General features: G+C 41.5%; 1 long non-coding RNA gene across 1 annotated transcript; it reads left to right on the top strand.

Annotated features, from left to right (window-relative positions):
• The first annotated feature begins 6,552 nt into the window (after positions 1–6,552).
• Positions 6,553–6,965, top strand: LOC119655567. The gene is made up of 3 exons (XR_005249921.1): positions 6,553–6,664; positions 6,728–6,776; positions 6,852–6,965. It is a non-coding gene; the product is annotated as an uncharacterized LOC119655567 (long non-coding RNA).
• Positions 6,966–21,077: the final 14,112 nt, after the last annotated feature.

Genomic DNA, 21,077 nt, shown 5'->3' with positions numbered 1-21,077 from the left:
AACTCCGAATTTACAGGACCGTAATACGCCCTGTGCTACTGTATGGCTGTGAAGCGTGAACTCTTACGCAAGCGTTAGAGAAGTCCATCGACAAATGTACAAAACCATATGTTGTAGCACATGACGGCCCAGCAGCATCGGTGGTGGTAAAACCACAAGTAGAACAGACGGATGACAAGTGAATACCTAGCAAGGTATTCAAAGGCACCCCAAAGGACACCGCCCAATGCGAAAGCTGTGCAAACGGTGGGGGGACTCAGTGGACGAGGTCAGTAAAATGCTGCTGAAATTTTCCAACTGGAGAACGCGATCCAAACATCGAGATGGCTGGAGCAAGTCTATCTTGCCCGGTTTGGCCTGACGCGTCAAGAGAAAGAGGAATAAGGTACCATTTGTTCATCTCCTTCACCGTAGCGACTACCTGCATTAGCCGGTCGTAAAATTTTGTTTAGTTTTTCCATCACAGAGAAATTGGATAGATTCAGCTTTAGGTTTAGTAACAGTGCCTGCTGGCTTGTGTGTCGGAGTGGAGTGCTCATTGCTTTGTTGCGTCTTTTTTTGCTCGAGCCGTCGTCATTCATCCTGAAAACGCTTGTGGGAAACATACCAAGGATGCCCTTTTTGACTTGCCTTTTTCAATGTGAAAAACAAGCAAGGCATCTATATGTCTTAACAGTTATAGTTTTTTTAAAGCAAGATACTGGAAGAGTAACATGCCTTTCATTTGAAGCCAGGCTTTGGTTATTTTGTTTTGATGAAATCAGGGTAGAGTGCGAGGCTTGGTTGTCCGAATGTATTCTGGAGTGGCAATGAGCTTGTTTTCTTGCAGCGGCTGTGGCTACTAAGGTCTTTGAATCATTGTCACCTGCTTGATATATGTTAACCTGCAACTGGCATAGCTTGCTAATAGGGTATCCTTTCACATTTTCTTGTTGCAAGCATTCGATCCTTACCTTCTTCAGCATGCAGGTGTAGCGTATGGCCCTTTGCCTAACCTTGTGCAGCGGGGTTTTTATCGATTATTAGGACTAACTCCACGATTTGTGGATTCCACCCCCTTATCATTCACTTTCTACATTTTTATAGAGTAAATAAAGTCTCGGAAAAAGGCGTTGCCTGAAGTGGACTTCCAATTGGAAGTTGCCCCGGCGTCAAAGGGGACAAGTTAGAAGGGTCACCAGACACCTGGATTTTTATTAGTTTAGAATGAGCTTTGGGAATAAGCAGATTAAAAGTGTATTATAGTTTTTCGAAAACTGTAAACAGTATGCAATGACTCAAACTTCTGTTGTGCATGTGAAGCATGACATGGTGACATAAAGCCTTATTGAAATGGGTTTATTGTCTGTTTCTCTTCCTGTCTGTTTTTCTGTATTTTTCTCAGAAACGGTTATATTGATTAACATCAAATTTGGTCGGAAGGTGGACCTATGAAAGCCCGCGCGTACAGTGTGTAACATCATTCAACGTGGAATTTAAGGGAGGGTCTCCATGCATACAAAATAGTAGTATACAAACTTTTTGACCAAATATATTCATGTCGGCTATCAAATAAATGGCCCCGATTAGTACTTTTTAGACAGTTCGGACATTTAATGCACAAGGGAAGCAGCGGGGCATGAAAAGTGGTCCTTTTTTTGCAAGTTAGTAATAGTATTATTATTACTATAATATTTGATAACTGACCCTCATTAATTTTGCAATAATATAAGTTTGGAGGAAACCGCACTATTGCTGATAAAGTTATAAGAAGTTAGTCAAAATTGTCGCTTGCCTGCAAATTCTAAAGCTTTGAATGTCAGTAGAACGCAAAAGTGAATATTCTGACATAATGTACATTACGTGCTAGGTAATCATGCGGCAAATGTCTATGCAAAATTGTTTGTATAAGTAATACACAAAACCCTTCATACTTAAAGCGTCCTGCTTCTGGTTTCTCGACTTGTTTCGTTTATCGTAATGGTTGGTTTTCCCGAATGACCACTATTTCGCAAGCGTTGATAGTGTATCTCGATGGTCCGAAGAAAAAAAATTTAGTATACAATGAAAATGTGTCCAAATTAGATGATAATGTATCTATTTAGAACTGCAACATTTAAAAAAAAAAATTAATTTGCGGACGAAAATTAAAAGAAATTAATCAAAATTGAAAGTATATTTTAAGAATAAAATGTTATGAATTTAGTTTGGGCTTATGAAACCTTGAGGTAATAGCTTTGGTTCTGTTTGTTTAGGTATAAATTGATATGGTACCAAGGGGCCTAAACGCTGTAAAATCGAGCCCCCGAGAGTAATTCATTACAAATTATTTGTTGCAGAATTTTTCTCATTTCTCCTTACTCTATTAGTGATGAAAATTAGTCATGGCGATCCTCGATGCTTGTAAAAAACTGGCGCGTATGCTAGCAGTTTCTTGTTAAATATCCATAAGAGTTTGCCTATACAATACTGTTGCAGGTAACTTGTCGTTTTTAAGGTTTAATGGAAACAAAAGCCTTATTGCAATCGTCCAATATCTGTCTGCCCACCTATCTGCTTAATTGCCATACGTACTTTTCTCAGAAACGGTTGTAGCTACCGACAAGCATTTTAGTTAGTGCATGCTGGTCCCAAACCCAGATAAAGGAGGTCGGTTTGAGGTAAATTATTCTGAACTATCTTCAGTAAAACGAACAGAAAATACGGGGATCAGGAAAGAGGTAAATAAAGTATAGTTGGATTTACTCCACTATGCTAAATCCTACCAAGAAAACCTATTCAATGTCGTTAGAAACTAAAATGATCGTATCGAAGTATTCAAAGCCCTGGAGAAATGCTAAATCGTTCCTATCAATCGGCACGCCAGGCCTCGGTCCTGTTAAGAAATGGCAAGGGTTCTCGCGTGCACGCTTAATATTGGCACCCTCACTGCAAACATAGAGGCAAATCACAAGAGTCCTTCGAAAAGCAAATCCATATTTTCGCTCTACAAGAAACTCGACGGAGCGATGACAAAAGGTGTGACCAATGAACGCGAACCGGGTATAAATGGTAACTTTTCGATACAAAGGGGCGTAATGCGTAATACTGGCTGAAATATAGGAGAGTTTGCGTTCAGACTGTGTAACAGGTCTCGTTCTCGGAATCTATCCCACCGAAAAATCTGAAAAATTCACAATGGTACATCTTTACAAAATCTAGGCTTCAAAACACATCCCACTGCAATTTTTGTTCAAATAAAGTAAATAATGGTACATTACCACATTTTGGAAATTTACCACGAAAGCCCCCTTTCTTACCCAGAAGATGAACACAGGATCTTTATACTCGAAACGCCCAGCTTCCGGTATTCCAATTTGTTTCATTTTTAGTTTTTAGATTTAGTTCGCTCGTTGACCTTTCGGTAGGTTCGTGCAAACTTCCATGTTTGCAGAGTATCTAAGTTAAGGCATCGGGTAGGAGACGAGCTTTGTTAAATGACGGGCTGGCTGGAATAAAAGCGCGTATCGATGAAAAAATTCGGTGGTGCTCCAGCATTTGTGGGCGGACCATTACGGTCACTTCCGTCAAACTTTTATGGCTGTCTAATCATACGAAGGATAATAATGAAAAAAAATGGGTTAAAAACAGCAACTCATTCTCGACTCGGTAATTGTAGGATAAGGAAGTAAATCTGCTGAATTACTTGATCGATTACACCAAGGCTTTTGAGAGCGCCTGCATAACTGGCTACTCGATGTTCCACATCTGTATTGCATTGATCTTGCATACTACCTTTTCAGTGCACTCATCTCAGGGTATCAACCCCAAGGATCTCATCCGTATACGAAGAGGAGGATCATTGAGTCTCCTTTGGTTTTTTATGCCACTGAATTTCCTTTCACTGAAACCACTGAACGATGTTATGCCATCAAATATTTCCCACGTGTTCAGTGCGAGCTCACACATATGATATACTTCGAAGTATTTTGTCCATAGTCGACATATCCAGCCGTGATCTTCAAATGGAATTTGGATTCAACAAGTGTCGAAAAATCCCCATCGGGCGTACCATTGTTTCGGCTGCCCGTCTGGTCACTTATCATCGATTTCGATGTTCACACCAATCATTCAAGTGGATTTTTGTTAAATCAAATTATATGACCATACCTTCGAAAACGCGATATTGCGATAATGCATGAAGCAATTTCAAAATACAGTTCCACATTAGCTGGTAGCGTTGGTTCGAGATATTTCAACCGCTTATTTCTGGGCAGGTCACTGCCACTGACAGTAAAATTATTAATTATTAAGATCGATTGTCAGAAATTCTGTTTTCAATATGTTGTGTTTCATGATGCGATCTTTTTAGTTTTTGAAAGTTGCTCGAGATCAGCTTTGCTGTAAGACAGTATGAGAGCACAATGGCAGTGTATTGGCGCTGGACATTGGGTGTCGCATGTGGTAGTGTCCATTACAGAAACAAAAGAAGGCACTTTGTTTGTGAACATCGATAGAGATGCGAAGCGGTTTTGCGAAATTATGGTAACTCTCAGCTTGGGAGGAACCGAAAATACGGCCGGCCCATCCCATACTATAGCCAAATCTACCCGTAAGCCGAAAAGGCAGGCTCGGCAGAAGGAAACTTTAGCCACTAAGAACAGGGGACTACAAACTGAATGTTGCCTGTAAGAATCTTCTCCCCCGTCTTTACTGGTAATGTGGACGCTATTGGTTTAACAACGATATGTGAAAATGGACTCAAGCGGCCCGGACACCGTGAACCTGGGAGGATTCCAAGCCAACAGCAGAGGAAGGCACTGCGGAAGACGGTAAAACATCTGGCAACTTAGAATATGGGCGAGGCCGCATCACCATGAGTGACAATGCGCAGAGAAATTGGATACAAGGAAAAGGAACCTCTAGCGGAAGGTGGGGACAAACTGATAACCCTGAGGAGCCCCACACTGGACGCGTCAGACTCTCGATCAGCGATAATATGACTAAAATATCCGCGGTGAGCGACGTTTTCGTCTGTTCCGCATCAGGGCCAACATCCATCGATCCTGTGGGAATTAGGACCGGTGTGCTGGGAAGTGATCAGTTCAGTGAAAGAGATCTCAACAAAGCTAGTTCCTCGCATAGGAGTAAGGACACGAATGTTGGACGAAAAAGGACGTATTTGGAAAATGCAGACTTATTTCTGATCGCTGTCATAGGAGTTTCCTCCAAGGATGGCAAAATGTTAGAGCGATAATTTACCAGAGTAGCTTAACATAATTCTTGCTGAACCGTTTGGAGAGACTGGTTGAGTGCCACATTCATCAGAAAGCGCTTAGGTCGCACCCCCAAAATGAAAACCATCATGCTTACCAACGTGGGAATTCCTATCAGTCTGCTCTTTATTTTTTGGTTTCAAAGGTAGAGGATACAGCTCTGAAGAGGGAGTACACGATGGGGGTGTGACATGGATAGGGCACTTGACTATGCTCCGTCTCAAAAACTTTGTGCTGCCGCCAGAGGGCATGGTATCGATGATACTCTAATTAAGTGGATCTATGCTATGCTTGCGAAGAGGCTGCCGTGTGCTGAAGTGGAAGGGAAGGCGAACTGCAAAATTTGGCAACATACTCAAAGTTTATGCTGATGACGTGGTTGTCTTTGCTGTTGATCGGGATCTTGGAACGGTGTGTAGAAATATACAACGTCCCGTTGATTTGATTGTGCAGTACAACCCTTCTGGTGGGATAAGGTGAAACAAAAAAGCAAGTTAAAAGTAATCCAGTCGCACTGCAACGAATTGTGTGTCTGAGTATTACCGGCATCATGAGCACCACATTCGGCGCAGCTATAAATGCATTACAGCCCCTGGATATATTTGTTCAATGCATTGCAATGAGAGCAGCTCAAGGACTAATTTGCTTAGAGCTATAGAGAAACAACGAACACGGGGGCACAGGTATGTAGATATATACACGCACTACACATTCCATGCATAGTCATTGAATTTTAATCTTTTTAATCGTTTGGTGATTTAAATGTCCCAATGACACCATTATTACCGTAGCCCAAAAAATGGAAATGGAAATGATGAATAGCTTAAATAGAATAATACTAAAATTATTTTCCATGAATTTTCTTACATTGTGCGTGTGTATGTTGGGAAATAATAACAAAGCAGCCCTTGAACTCAAAATATCAAAACTAAACAAAACAAAACAACAAAAAATCCGCGTGAAGTTCCCTTAAGACAAGACTAGATTGAAGACTCTGAAGGAAAATGCTTTTATAAATTTTATTGAGGAAACACTACGGTGATGGCGCACGCTATATCTTGTGACTCAGTTATGTAGTTAACAAGGAGCGCGCACCTAAACAAAACAGTTGATTAAAAGTGTCACTTTCTGGAGAAACCTTGGAAAAAATTGGAGCGGATTTTCTTTTAAAATCAATAACAGTAATGGAGTGGTTTTCTTATGGGAAGCTGCTGTAAGAAACCATTAGATAGAATTCCTGAGTATGTCATCAAACCCATCCTGATCGATTACCTCAGGTATCTGCTGAACACTTCAGCATAAGTATACTATGCTTCCCTTTACCTTTGATTTATTATTGATGGCTCGTCGTTTTCGAGAATGATTTGCGATAGGAACAATATTGAAAAATATTTGTGAACTATTGTACTGTGTACTGTGTGTACTGTGCGGTGTGTGTAATTTGATCTTCATTTTCAATTTCCAATTAATATCGAAGGGTTTTCTACAAACAGGGAGTGAATGGTGTGGACGAATACAAAACCAATGAAGAGGAGCGCAAATGTGAGCTAAATTTTCTTTATCCTTGCAGGATTATACCATTCCTAAGAGTCACTCATAATTCTCCCCAACTTTCAGATGATTTTCGAGATTTCTATAAATGGTTACCAGCTTCTTAAAATCCGCCAGTCTTGGTATGCAGGTCACTTCTTCAAATTGACATAAAAGTCATACTAGCCGATTTTAATAGCCCACTTAAAAACCAGGAAATTCATAAAGGAAGCTCTGCACGAAGTAGCCTTTTTAATATACATAAATATAACAGGCTGGCAATGGTCAATGTCGGATTGACCTCACATATAGGTGAAATCCGATCATAAAATCGTGATACTTCCACCTAAACATATCAAGATTGTATTACATTCAACCTTCATCTGGGATTTAGGAATCTGGGCTCGGCGCTTCAGGTATAAAGGTTTTGCGTTCATTTTATGGGAGCAACTCTATGCACATTTTTCCATTCGTATATAGCTAAGACTAACTATTTCTTCATATATTGGCAAAAGTAATATGCGTGTGTACATGCAAATTAAAGAAATTGGTATTGTCCGCCAAATTGATCTAACGCATATTTACGTATTTCAACTTTACTCTGCACACGAAAGCATACGTGATTGAACACTACCCGCAAATTTCATTAGCGTATACGTATACAGTAATTGATGTTGATATAAAAATAACCAAAAAAGAAAAGCGAAAGTGACCCCGTCATTCATATAAGTTTACTTTATGTATATGGTGATGACGTCATACACGTCCTAGAATGCAATAAATAAACGTGAAAAGCAATAATTTCACTTTCAATAACTTTGTTGATAATAGTTAAATGGTGTTCAAACTTTCCAAAGTTTTGGCCTATATTGTGATTTTGTACTCCTAGCATAAACTTAAGGGGGATTTTCGGGTAAATTTCCAAAATATGGTAATATACTATTATTAGCTTTATTTGTGTTTTGGGGCCTACATTTTGGGCCCTCGCTCCCCCATATTTCACCTAGTGTCAGAAATAAGATCAGTTTCGAAAAGTACTAACTGAGCACTTTCATTTGATATTCCACATGACTATATTCTGTGAAAATAAATGTTGCACCCCCCTTTCGCATGTATGGGGAGCCCCCCCTCAAGTTCAACCGAAAATGGCGTCATTGCATGTAAAGGAACACACAGACCACATGTTCTTATCAAATTTTATAACAATTGGTCCAGCAGTAAATCGGGTGTGACGAACAGGCAGAAATGTACGAAATGAAAAAGCAATACGGCCTTTGAGAGCTGTACCATTCTGACCAACAAGTTGATGTTGGCACCCTTTTCAGTAAGCGGCTAGCTATTATCATAATAATTAAGTGATAACAAATTGTTTATTGGACTAGTAGTTTTCTAGTAATCATGACCACCGCAAAGGTACGATTTTGAAATAATGGCTTTTAAAGTTTCAGATTTTTTTCTTTCAAATTCTTTCTTCTTTCTTCTTCTTTCTTTAAAAATTAACTTATTTGTTAAAATCTCGTCGTAGATTCTTTCTGCACACTCGAAGATACCGATTTGATGATGACTACAAACCACAACTACGAATGAGCAGCGTAGCAGCGCGATGTAAATAACTATAATTTTCATTCTAATAATGCTTCGATCGTTATGATATTTGGTGAGGATATTCTTGAGATAATGTTCTTAAAGAATATGCAAAAAAGTGTGTTTTTCGATTTACCCCTTTACAACTGTGTATAGCCCTTTACGACAGAAAACATTAAGTGGATCCTAAGCACTTGCAACAGAGTAGAAGAATTATATGTAGCTCAGTCAGCAATTCTCATAATTTGTCGCGCCTCCATTATAGCTACCATATGCAATATCCAGGCTTCTATGTCATGCAAACCATTTTGCTTCTTTGCTGATTTAAGTCAAGCTGCTGTAAAAAATCGCAACATTCCCCTTTTTCCTACAACTACTACATTTCATCGTTGCCATTTTCCCATTTCCAATTTTCTAGATCCACATTAATGAAAACAAGCCGGGATACCGGAAGCTGGAAGAGAATTGAGATTCCGTCATTCGATGGGACCTACATCCATTGGTTTGCCTTTCGGGATTTCTTCAAAAGCGTGGTCCATGAGGACACTAGCCTCAACCTAGTTGAGAAATTGGTGAATTTCCGGAACTCACTGGTAACGAACTAGAGCATCTTATTAATCACCTTAGCATAACGGCGGTGTACTACGAGCCAGCGTGGAAGCTGCCTTGCGAACGCTACGATAACCACCGCATGATCTCTCAGAAATTTTATAGCGTTTCTGTGAGATTCAGAAATTCTGCCACAACGATTTCCATGGATTAAATCGAATGCTGGCCAGCATCAAAACATTCAAAATCGAACCATTCAATTTAGCATTCATGCTCAGCCTGAATCTGGACGCACAGTCTCTCTGCCATTGTCACAGTTTGTAGGATTCATTAAACAGCGGTTCGTGATACTGGAATCCATTTCAGCCACTGGTTGTCATATGAACCAGGAGGAGAAAACCAGGCAAAGGAGGATCGGTCGCCGCCCATGTAGTACGAACGGAGAGTGATCGGTCGTGCTTGAGATGCAAGGAAATTCATAGGTGGGGTGTAATACTTTCATGCAATCGAGAGTACAAGCTTGGTGAGATTTTATGAAATTAGGAAAAATGTGCTTTAATTATCTGAGCACAAAGCAAAGAGCCAATAAGTGCTCTTCGAAACATGATTGCAAGGTCTGGGGGAAGAAGCACAACTCGCTATTGCATATGGATAGCACTCAAACTGCTATTCAGGTTTCAAAAAATATTCAGAATCCTCTTGCACCTGAGATCTCAGAAAACCAGGTATTTCTAACTACCGTGCAGATTCAAATCACTAAACCTGAACGTGAATCATAACTTTACGAGCACTGTTAGATACTGGCGCTCAACGGCCATTCGTCAGTGAATCGGTAATACAACTACTCAAGAACGGGCTCAATCATGCAAAGGTTAAAATTGGGGGGATTGGCGCCACACATCAACTTACCACGATAGGAATAACGACAATGGCGGCAATCGTAAAAAAATAAAGTGAACAGACTGAATAATAGATATAGTCCTGTACATTCCGATGAAATTACCAAATAGACTCACTAAAGCAGCTCTAGCAGATCGTACATATTATGTTCCATCTAAAGTAGACATTTTGATCGGAGCAGATGGGGAAATACTACTACTTGGATTTCTGCCTGGAAACCCATGTGCACAGCGTACCAAACTCGGCTGGTGCTATTCAAACCAACTCAGCAACTAACTCATGGGCAGGTCATCCATGCAATGGTGTTATACGAAGAGTTAGAAGAGACATTAGGGAAAATCTGGGCCAACTAGTCCATGAACAATTTAGACTAGAGTGTCGTTTAGCACCAGATCCTGGTTTTGATGAGTAACATGAAGCTTTCATGAAGAATATGTCAACACTTCATATTGATCATATTGATAAACAAGTCGGAATACCCGAAGCTCGCGCTTCGCATGTAAAGGTTTTGTGTTCATCATATGTAAGAAACTTCAACGCACATTTTTCTATCCCTATATAGCTACAAATCCAACATATTTCTTCATCGTTCATTCTCTTCCAAACTGCAAGAGATAAATACATATTACAGCCATAGATATTATCCTTACAATAAACAAACAAACTGCCTATTTCCGAATACTGTACATATATACGCACGTATATAAATTGATCGTATCCATATTTCTGATTTGCTTCGTGCACAAAAGCATACATATGCACACATATAGTCCGTATATTAGATACGGCTGCTTTCATGTACAAATATATCTATCTGAATTAGACACTACCCGTAAACTTCATTAGCACGCATATACTACATACCTACATACACAGATGTCTGTTTCGAGTGATTGATATGCATATACAGATAACTAAAAAACTAAAACAAAATAATTCTTTGCGACCCCATTCTCAGAACTCATTTCGTTATAGTATTGATGAATTGAAATGTGATTACGACGTCATACAGGTTGTAGAATGTACGAAATTCACAAAAAATGGCAAAGTTTCACCTCCTATAAGTTTGTTAATAATAGTTTGATTTTCTTCAAAATTGACCAACTTATGCATTATGTTCTTCATTACACCTATGCCATTTTATACTTCTGGAACGAACCTGAAAATATAGTAGTATTAACTTTATTTGTGCAGATATCGGAACCGGATGTATTTTGAGATTTTGTAGAGATGCACCACTGTGATTTTGTTCTGATTTTTCGGTTGGGTAGGTTCTGAGAACGAGACCTGCTACACTTTTTCTGGGTCATATTTTGAGCCTTCACTCCCCTATGTTTTACCTAATATCAAATATGGAACCAGTTTCGAAAAGTACTAATTGAGGCCATTCGTTTGATACCCCACATAGCCACATTTTATGAAAAAGATTTTGCACCCTCCATTTACATGTATGGGGAGCCCCCCTCAAACTTAACACATGAGGGCGCCGCATGTAAAGGGAACAACAGATGGCACACTCTTACCAATTTTCGTGACAACCGGTCCAGCCGTTTCCGAATAAATAGGCTGTGACAGATAGGCAGACAGACAAGCGGACAGACAGACAGACAGAAATGAAAAAAATGAAGGTTATGCAACTCAATCTGAATCACTGTCGAGCGACCCAAGACCTACTTTCCCAGAGCGTATTCGAGAACAACGTCGACGTTGCGATTGTATCTGAACAATACGAAAATCTGCATAGCGGAGTATGGATAGCAGACAAAACTAGTTAGGCGGCGATATGCAGCTGCGGAAGCCAAGCTATAGTAGATAGGAAACAAGTCGGGAAACCGGAAGCTGGACGCTTCAGGTACGAAAGGTTTTGTGTATTTCTTAGTACGTAACACGTAATATATCCATATATTATGTAAGAGTATACACTTTCGGGTGATATTGACATTCATAGTCTTCAATTTTCAAAGAAGCAACAACTTTGACGTATTATAACTTTGTTAGTAATAGTGCGGTTTCCAACAAACTTGGTAAGATCATGCTCTATATTATAGCTTATATCACTGCAAAAGTTCATGGTATTAGGGTAAACTTAAGGGGGGTTTCTAACCAATTACAAAAAATTGTAGCAATATACTATTATTAACTTTATTTAAACAGATATTCGTATAGAAGGTATTTCGTAGCCCAGGCACCATATAGTGGCAGCCTCCTGATTTTTTTCAGATTTTTCGGTTTGGTAGTTTCTGAGAATGGCCCCCTTAAAGAAGTGATCACTTTCAACCCCCCGCGCTCCTCACCCTTCCAACGAATGTCAAAACTAAGATCGGCTTTGAAAAGTACCAATCGAGACCCCACATGACTATATTTGATGAAAAAAAATTCTACACCCCCCTTTTGCATGTATGGGGACCCCCCCTTAAATTCGACGTAAAAGGATGTAATTCACTGTATGCGTGAGCGTTCACAGTTCCCACCTTTCTACCAAATTTGGTGTCAATCGCTATAACCGTCTCCGAGAAAAAGGCGTGTGACGGACAGACAGACAGACAGACAGACAGACAGACAGACAGTAAACCGATTTTAATAAGGTTTTGTGTTTACACAAAACCTTAAAAACATCCAGAGGACGGGTTCACCAGTGCCAAGATTGGAGGGATATACATATATAGCTGTTATGCAGCACCGAGCCTCACATTAGAGGAATTCACGTCATTGCTGGAGAAACTATCCTTCAATGCAAGTCGCTACAACCCCAAAGTGATAGCCGGCGACTTCAACGCATGGGCAGAAGAATGGGGTAGCAGAGAAACCAACGCAAGAGGACAAATATTGCTGGAGACATTCTAGCGCTTGAACGTGGTACTTGCCAACTCTGGGGGAGCCCACACATTCCGGAGGGGAGAATTGCAATCGGTGGTAGACCTCACCTTCGTCAGTGATACTCTAATCAGAGACTTGCAGTGGCGTGTCAGCGAGGAGTACACACACAGCGATCATCAGGCTATCATCTTTCAAACTTCGCAAAGGAATAATTTGAAGCCATCAAAACGAATAACGATGAGCTGGATAACTAAGAAATTCGGCGCAGAAATGTTCAAGGAGGTACTTCTAGAAGATACATTGCTATCGGGAAGCGCAAAAAACAAAGTTTCACAGGTCGTGGAAAAATTGCAGCGGGCATGCGATGCCGCTGTGCCTCGACATAGCACTTTCCGAAGACGAAATCCTAATTTTTGGTGGAATTCCGAAATTGGGGAATGCCGGAAAAAGTGCTTCAAAGCTAGGAGACGCTCCCAGCGCTGAAGAAACTGACCTGAGTTCGAGGAGCTACACGTGCAATATAAAAATGCGAGGAAAAAATTGCAAGTAGCTATCGCAAAGAGCAAATCTGAACATTTCAAGCGGATGTGTACTGAAGCTGACTCTGACCTATGGGGTGGCGCATATAGGTTGGTGATGTCATCACTAAAAGGCGAGCGCTCCCCACCGATTACTTGCCCAGAGTTGTTGCAGAATATAGTGAGCACTCTATTCCCAGTGGATGTGAATTGTACAAGTCTTCCTACAGTACATTTGAATCCCGACGAAGTTCCGATTGTGGTAAATGAGGAGTTTCTAGACGCAGCAAAAAGATTGACTGAAAAAAGACTCCAGGACCGGACCCTCACATTGCCCTGAAAGTAGCCGCCAGGACAGCGCCAGATATGTTTGCCCAAGTTTTCACGGCATGCCTTAGGGAAGGAGAATCCCCCGAGCAATGGAAGGTACAAAAGCTAATACTCATTCCGAAGGCAGGTAAACCATTGGGTGACCCCTCCTCATATAGGCCGATATGTCTGGTTAATACCATTGGCAAACTATTTGAACGAGTAATATATAACAGACTGCTCGCTGTTGCGGAGGCCTTTCCGACAGGCAATTCGGATTTCGTAAGGCGAAATCAACTGTCGACGCAATCAGCATGCTGGCTGGCTTGGCTCAGGTTGCAATAGAAGAAGGAAAATGCTGTGCAGTAATAACCCTAGATGTAAAAAATGCGTTCAATAGTGCAAAATGGAAAAAATCATCGAGGCACTCGACAAGATACAGGCCCCGAAGTACATTGTGGTTGAGTTTCTCCTTGGGAGAAGACTTTACTGTGACTCGGACGATGGGCTAAAAATATCCCCGATAACTTGCAAAGTGCCACAGGGTTCTGTCCGGGGTCCCTTGCTACCGGACAACGTGACAACTATTGGCTTCGCCGATGATATCGGAATAACAGTGGTTGCAAAGCACCAAGACGAGATCGAGATCTATGCAAATGAAGCGATATGGGAGATCAATTCCTGGTTGAGAAATTCCTGCCATTCACTTCACAGAAGTAGTTCTCATTAGCAAGAGAAGAAAGAACACAACTGTGAAAATCAAAGTTGGCGAAAAAACAATTTACTCCCAACCATCGCTCAAATACTTGGGAGTAATTATTGACAGAAGACTCAACTTCAAAAGACACATTGAGTACGCCGCAACTAAAGCGTCTTCCATCGCTACAACGATCTCGAGGATACTACCGAACATTGGTGAGCCAAGACAAAGTCGACGTCTTTTGCTGTCCAGGGTAGTCAGCTCCGTGCTACTCTACGCAGCTCCAGTTTGGGCGACTGCTCTGAATAACAAAGAGAACTGCCGAAAATTGGGAATGGCGTATCGGCTAAGTGCACTCCGAGTATGCAGTGCATATCGGACAACATCAGGAGAAGCAGCATATGTACTAGCAGGGATGCTCCCCATAGACATCTTGGCGAAGGAAAGTCGGCGACTCTACGACAAAACGTATGCAGCTGGAGAGTCTAGCGCATTTCGGCGGCAGCTGGCACGGTGGGAATCTATCGAACGGTGGCAACAGCGATGGGACGAGTCCCAAACTGGTCGTTGGACATACCGCATCATTCCGGATATTCGGAGATGGTTTGAACGAAACCATGGGGAATTAAGCTACGAGTTAACACAATTCTTAAGTGGACATGGAGGCTATCGTGCTTATTTACATCGATTTGGTCACGACGAATCACCATGCTGCCCAAGATGTGGTAACGTGGCTGAGAATGCGGAGCATGTCATATTTGATTGCCCCAGGTTCACCGCGCACCGAACAAGAATGGAAGCGGTCGCAGACAGGCGTTTAACACCCGAAAACATTGTGGAGTTTATGCTGGAGTCAACGGATGCCTGGAACCAGATCGTAAGGGAACTGCAAGCTATTCACCAACAGCTTAGGTAGGAAGAGCTACGACGAAAACAAGGAAGTTAGAGAACCATAATGAGCCGCAGTTAAAAGCTGATCCAGCCCCGCGACGCAATACTTGATAGGAGTTCCGTGGGGTGAGTGGAATGAGAAGGAGGTGGTTTTAGTGAGTATAAGTCTCACATAACTGCGTGGCAGGGGCCAGCAGTAGGTTTCGAATCTTTCCATCTTCCAACGCCGAAAAAAAAGGCAGACAGACAGACAGACAAACAGACAGACATCGACTCGATTCTAATAAGGTTTTGTTTCACTAAAAACCAGTCTATTATCACATCATGTGGTCATAAAAAAAAGCAGCTCTACAACTAAAGTGCGCGTAGTGTTCAATACGTCGCAAAAGAGTTCTAATGGAAAATCATTGAATAATCTACCCCTCAAACATTCAACAAAACATCCTACATTTACTTATTCTATGGAGGCAGCATCGCTATGTCGTAGCAGCAGACATTAAAGGAATGCATAGGCAAACCTGATTGAATGAAACAGATCGTGTCTATCAAAGAATACTTTGGTGCATCAATACAAGTGAGCCCATTCAGCATTATCAATTAAATACGCTTATTTACGCTACGGCAAGCGCACCATTCTTGGCTGTTAGAATCAATTGCATCAATTGGCAGTTGATGAATAATCTAGATTTCCGGAAGCAGCTGAAATTTGGCGTTCAGATTTTTATGTTGATGATCTGCTTACTGGCGCAGATAAGCTAGAGGAATTGCTCAAACGGCAATCAGAGTTGCAGCAGCTACTAAAGGGAGGAGGCTTCTGCTGACATAAATGGACATCAAATCATCCTAAGCTATTGGAGCGTAGAGAGTAGAAGATCGAGAAACGCAACTTCCTTTAAACATTGCCCTCGTTGAAAACTTGAAAACTGTAGGCCTTCGAGGGCACCCGGCAATATAGAATCCCGATAGATGTTAACTACTACCAAGAGTAATCAAATCACACGAAACGTTTCATATTGGCCACTATGTGGCAAGAATTGCCAAACTGTTTGATCTAATCAGTTTCAACCATGTGTAATAATTGGTAAAGCCACGGTCCAAAAACTTTTGTTGACTAAATGAGATTGGGACGATCCCTTAGAAGATGAGACTATTAAGGACTGGCTCCTTGTACGGAGTCAGCTCCCATCATTACGTAATTCTAGTCTGGACAGGATATTGTCCGACAAACCCGACTAGGTTTTGCGATGCGTCATTAAAAGCCTATGCACCTGTTACATCAGAGTAATTTCTCCTTCATCAGTAAGTGTGCGGTTAGTAATATAGAAATTCAAAGTAACTCCCATCAAAATATAGTCCATAACCCGGTTGGAGCAATCTGGCGCAGTTCTGTTAGGGCAACTTATGACCCAAGTAGTGAAAGCACATGGATGGAGTGAGGTACCAAAATATTATTGGATTGATTCGACAGTCGTATTGGCCTGGATACAATCACCTGCAGCGAGGTCGAAAGTTTACGTTGTAAATCGAGTGTGCATCATTCCACATGAAAGATTTGCTAACAATGGAGGAATTTGTCGCAATGGAGGAAAATTCGGCTGTCTTTGCTAGGAGGGAAATAAGTCCTGCAGAACTATTGACAGCTGTTCTATGGTGGCTGGACGTGAGTGGTTGAGATCCAAAAAAATTTAATGTCCAGAATCAATTTCACTACCACACAACAATATAGAAGAACGTGCCCTCACTATTATCCAAAACAATCCCGAGCAAGATATCTTCAGCCGCTATTCCACCTTTTAGAAATTACAAAGAGTGACAGCATACATAATTCTAGAAATCTCACTGTTAAGCGCCGCAGTTTCCTCACGACATAAAAGCTGAAGATAGCGCACAACAGGTGTATCCAACTGGAACAATTATATACATTTGGCTTAGAGGTAGATCAGCTTCGACAATCTCGGCCTAGTCCTTTGTAGCCACTTGCAACTTGGATCGATACTGAGGATATCCTCAGAGCGAATACACCAAGCAGTGCTGGGAGATAAAATTAAGTATCCTGTGATCCTACAAAACGGGACATTAGCAAAGTTATTAATTCAAGGACCTCACCTAGGATGTATAAATAATTTTGAGCACAGTGCGACTGAAATACTGGATAATAGGAGCACATTCGCTGGTACGGAAAACCTGACCTGAGTGCCTAAAGTATTTTAAAATGATCACCTACCTCTGGCGCGAGTTCGACTGGAAAAACCTCTTCTTCTTTTTCTTCAGCCTTTGTCCCGTTCACAAGCGGGGTCGGCTCGTCGCGTTCGGCTTCGCCATTTGGCTCTATCGAATGCCTGATCTGGGTGCAATCTCGAGGCTTTCAAATCCCCATCCAGCGTATCAAGCCACCGTTGCTTAGGTCTGCCTTTTGGTCGTTTACCATCGACTTCGATGTTCAGACCAATCTTTGCAAGTGAATTCTCGTTTGCACGAATTGCGTGATCATACCATCGAAGACGCCTCTCTCGCAATTTTTCCACGATCGGTGCAACCCCGTAACGATCGCGGATGTCCTCATTTCGGATGTGATCTAAACGTGTGACGCCACTAGTCCAACGTAGCATCTTCTCCATTACCGCGAGACGCCGTTCATTGTCTTTTATGGTCGGCCAACACTCAGAACCATAGAGAGCGACTGGACGGACGACATTGCGGTAAATTTTAGAGACGTTCGTTGATATGTCGATCACAAAGAACACCAGTTGTGGAACGCCACTTCATCCAGGTTGCGTTAATGCGTGAAGATATTTCGTAACGTAGCTCTCCATTGGCTGATAGCGTTGACCCGAGGTATTTAAATCGCTCAGTTCTGGGCAGATCACTGACGCTGACAATGATTGTGCCTGTTTCATGGGGATTGGTCGTTAAAAATTCAGTTTTGTTTAAATTCAATCTGAGACAGTGTTGCATGAGGCGATCATTCCATTTTTGAACAAGTTGCTCGAGATCATTTTTGCTATCAGATGCTAGGAAAACATAATCTGCATAAAGCAGTGTGTAGGGCGCTGGACGTTGGATATCCCGTGTGACGGTGTCCATAACAAGGACAAAGAGGAGTGGTGAGAGGGCACTTCCTTCATGAACACCAACAGAGACACGAAGCGGTTTTGATACACCCGCCATACTTCGAACTTTACTTTTCGGATCGTGGTAGAGCACTCGTGCGCTGGGTTCAGCGCACGAGTTCTTCTGGCACGAAGTGTTGTCGTAAAGCTTACCAGATGAGTTCGTGTGGTACACGGTCAAATAGAGGGCGTGGAACCACTAAGGCATACCTAGTAGGCTGTGTACGTGTGATAACGAAAGCGTTTCATTAATTTCACGACGTGGGAAGTGCCGAACAATCTACAGTGATTGTGGTAGCAATTTTTTGGGTGCCAATAAACGGTTCCAACAGGAATACAGAGAAGCACTGCAGACTAGCGGTGCCGAATCAGTAATGATGGCCTAGAGTGGAAGTGTATACCTACCAACAGCCTCTACTTTGGCGGGCTCTGTGAAGCCCGTGTGAGATCCATGAAGCGTCATCTCTACAAAACGATTGATCCACAACTCTTAAATTTAGAAGAATTTAACACATTGTTGGCGTAAATAGAGGTTTGCTTGAATTCACGGTCACTTACGGAAAGCAGTTAGTGTGATCCAACAGATGCTTCAGCTTTAATTCCTGGGCGGCAATTTTTCTAAGTTGCGAAGTGACCTCAGTGAGAGGAGTAAAACAAGACAGACCACATTCCATCTACGCAGCGGCCAGTAGCAAAAATATTAGCCGTGTCATAACACTCACGCTACAAGGTAAGATTACAAAGTGACCGATAGCGTACTTAACGTAGAAAGCAAAATTATATTGAATAAACAATTATTAGTCAGTTGGGAGTTCCAAACCGAGTTGTCTTGTGAGGCTGCAAGACGTTCCCAATTTCACGCCGGAGGAAAGGTTTTCATCTGGTGTGAGAAATATCCTATGCACGTTTTTCCATCCGCACATAACTAAAAATTCACAATATTCCATGGTATATCCAACTTCGCCGTTCATATGAGCTCACTTTATATGCTCATGATGCCGCGTCTTAAATTGCAACAAATTTGACCTTGTATAATTCTATTAATAATAGTTGCAAATTTTCAACTTTTACAAAATTGTGTACATCATTACTTACAATGGTACCAAATTTTGTGTCTATCGAAAAAAATTTAAGGGGGGTTTTCTTGTAAATTTCTAAAATATAGTAATATGGCAGGCGGGCATTGAATCGATTCTTATAAGGTTTTCTTTACACACTACACACTTTACAATATTTGCAAGCATCTAAAGGTACCCTAAATGCGGGGGATCGCTGATTTAAACCAAAAGATTATCAGGTTTTCCTTTGCTTTAAGACATGCTCAGCCCGAATTTTCGTCTTTATCAGGGCCTCTCCCTAAAACGCCGAATAGTCCGCAGTTGACTAGCGGCCGGAGCGTGGGTGCGATGTGGCTGTCCTTACTATTTCGATTAGCCATCCGGCTAGACGGAAAGGAAGCAGGGCAAACCGATACATGCGTGCGTTGATGCGCCCTGTCAATGATCGTCGCACACAGGTTGTTAAGGAAGTGAGCGAGAATTTTATGTGCATCAAAAATATCTTTGACTATGGATGGCCAGTTTAAGATCTCACATAGGGCAAAGGGATTAAGGTAGGTTGAATGCGGAATTTGTCCGATGTTTAAATAAGCAGAGCAAAGAAAAGTATTCCGACTGAGTGGAGTTATTATAAGCGAAGGAACGAGTCGTCGGAAAGTATTTGGGAAACCGAACTAAAAAGGCTATTGAAAGTGTGCGCAGGCTTCCGTGATCGAAAAAATACTGATAAGTTCGACATGTAACTGAATGGAAACTTGCTACCTTTAAAATTCTCCTGAGTTAAGGGAGTCCTTGCATTTTACCAGTTTTTTTAAGACTCGCGGGAGGTACGAGAAATAGCCTGACGGGCATCAGACGTAACATAGAAGGGGAAATCCGTGGAACAAACTGTATCAACTGGAGAAAACGCACTGAAAAGCGGCAGTTTGTCCTAAGCCTAAGTAATCGTGTTTTCAGTACTTTGCATAATCCTGCCTTTGTTTTGTTTTCGAAATAGTGTCCTATTTGGGAGTTCCTCCACATTCGGCTGAATTAAAAGGTTCAAAAAGTTAGGCAAGGTTTGGTTTCAGTGCAGTGAAAAATTTTCCTGTGTGGAATTTGCGGGTTGAGGGATTTTGCTGCTCTTGTATCACAGGACAATTTGCCATCCAGTGGTGATCCTCAGGTTCTGGACATGGAAACTCACGTGCACTTGACACCATTTGCAGACGCCGTTTTGAAAGAAAACCATTTATGCTGTCATTCCTATGCGTGACACTGCATATGACGTCAACATTTTTATTGTTTACCTTCGTCGCATGGATGGAGGACTAAAAGCGCTTAACCGGCCGATCTATCGCAGTCACAGTCCTCGAAGGAAGTTTTCGAACATTGGTTAGGAGTTCAGGTCCGTACATAAGATTTAAATTTTGGCTAATAGTCTAATTTTCCTTCATAAAAGACTCTATCATCGTTAAAATGGATTGAAAGTGAAATATTAACCCTAGCTAGATTCTCCACTAGTTCAATTAATTGTGTTACTCTGGTGTTGACATCTTCAGTGTGAAGTGATTTTCATTCAGTTTAATTCGAGAAAACAATAACACGAACTAACTCTTCAATCGGGTTATTGACGAAAGTAGAACACCATCCGACTGGGGAGAAAGTACCATACATACTTCCAATATGGAGAAAAGGTAGTCCAACAGAATGTCCAAACTACCGTTCAATCTGGTGAGTTTCTCATATCATGAAGATTTTTGAATGCGTTTTTGACATCCGTATTCGCCAAATCGTTGAAATAACCATGAATCAAGCCACATTTATTAAGAACTGCGGAAATACTGACGCAATGCATGCTGCGTGGTAACTCATAGAGAAGCATCGCCCGCTTTACA

The sequence above is a fragment of the Hermetia illucens genome, chromosome 4 (assembly GCF_905115235.1).
Source record: "Hermetia illucens chromosome 4, iHerIll2.2.curated.20191125, whole genome shotgun sequence".
Taxonomy (NCBI): Eukaryota; Metazoa; Arthropoda; class Insecta; order Diptera; family Stratiomyidae; genus Hermetia; species Hermetia illucens.
This window is presented reverse-complemented; position numbering and strand designations above follow the sequence as displayed.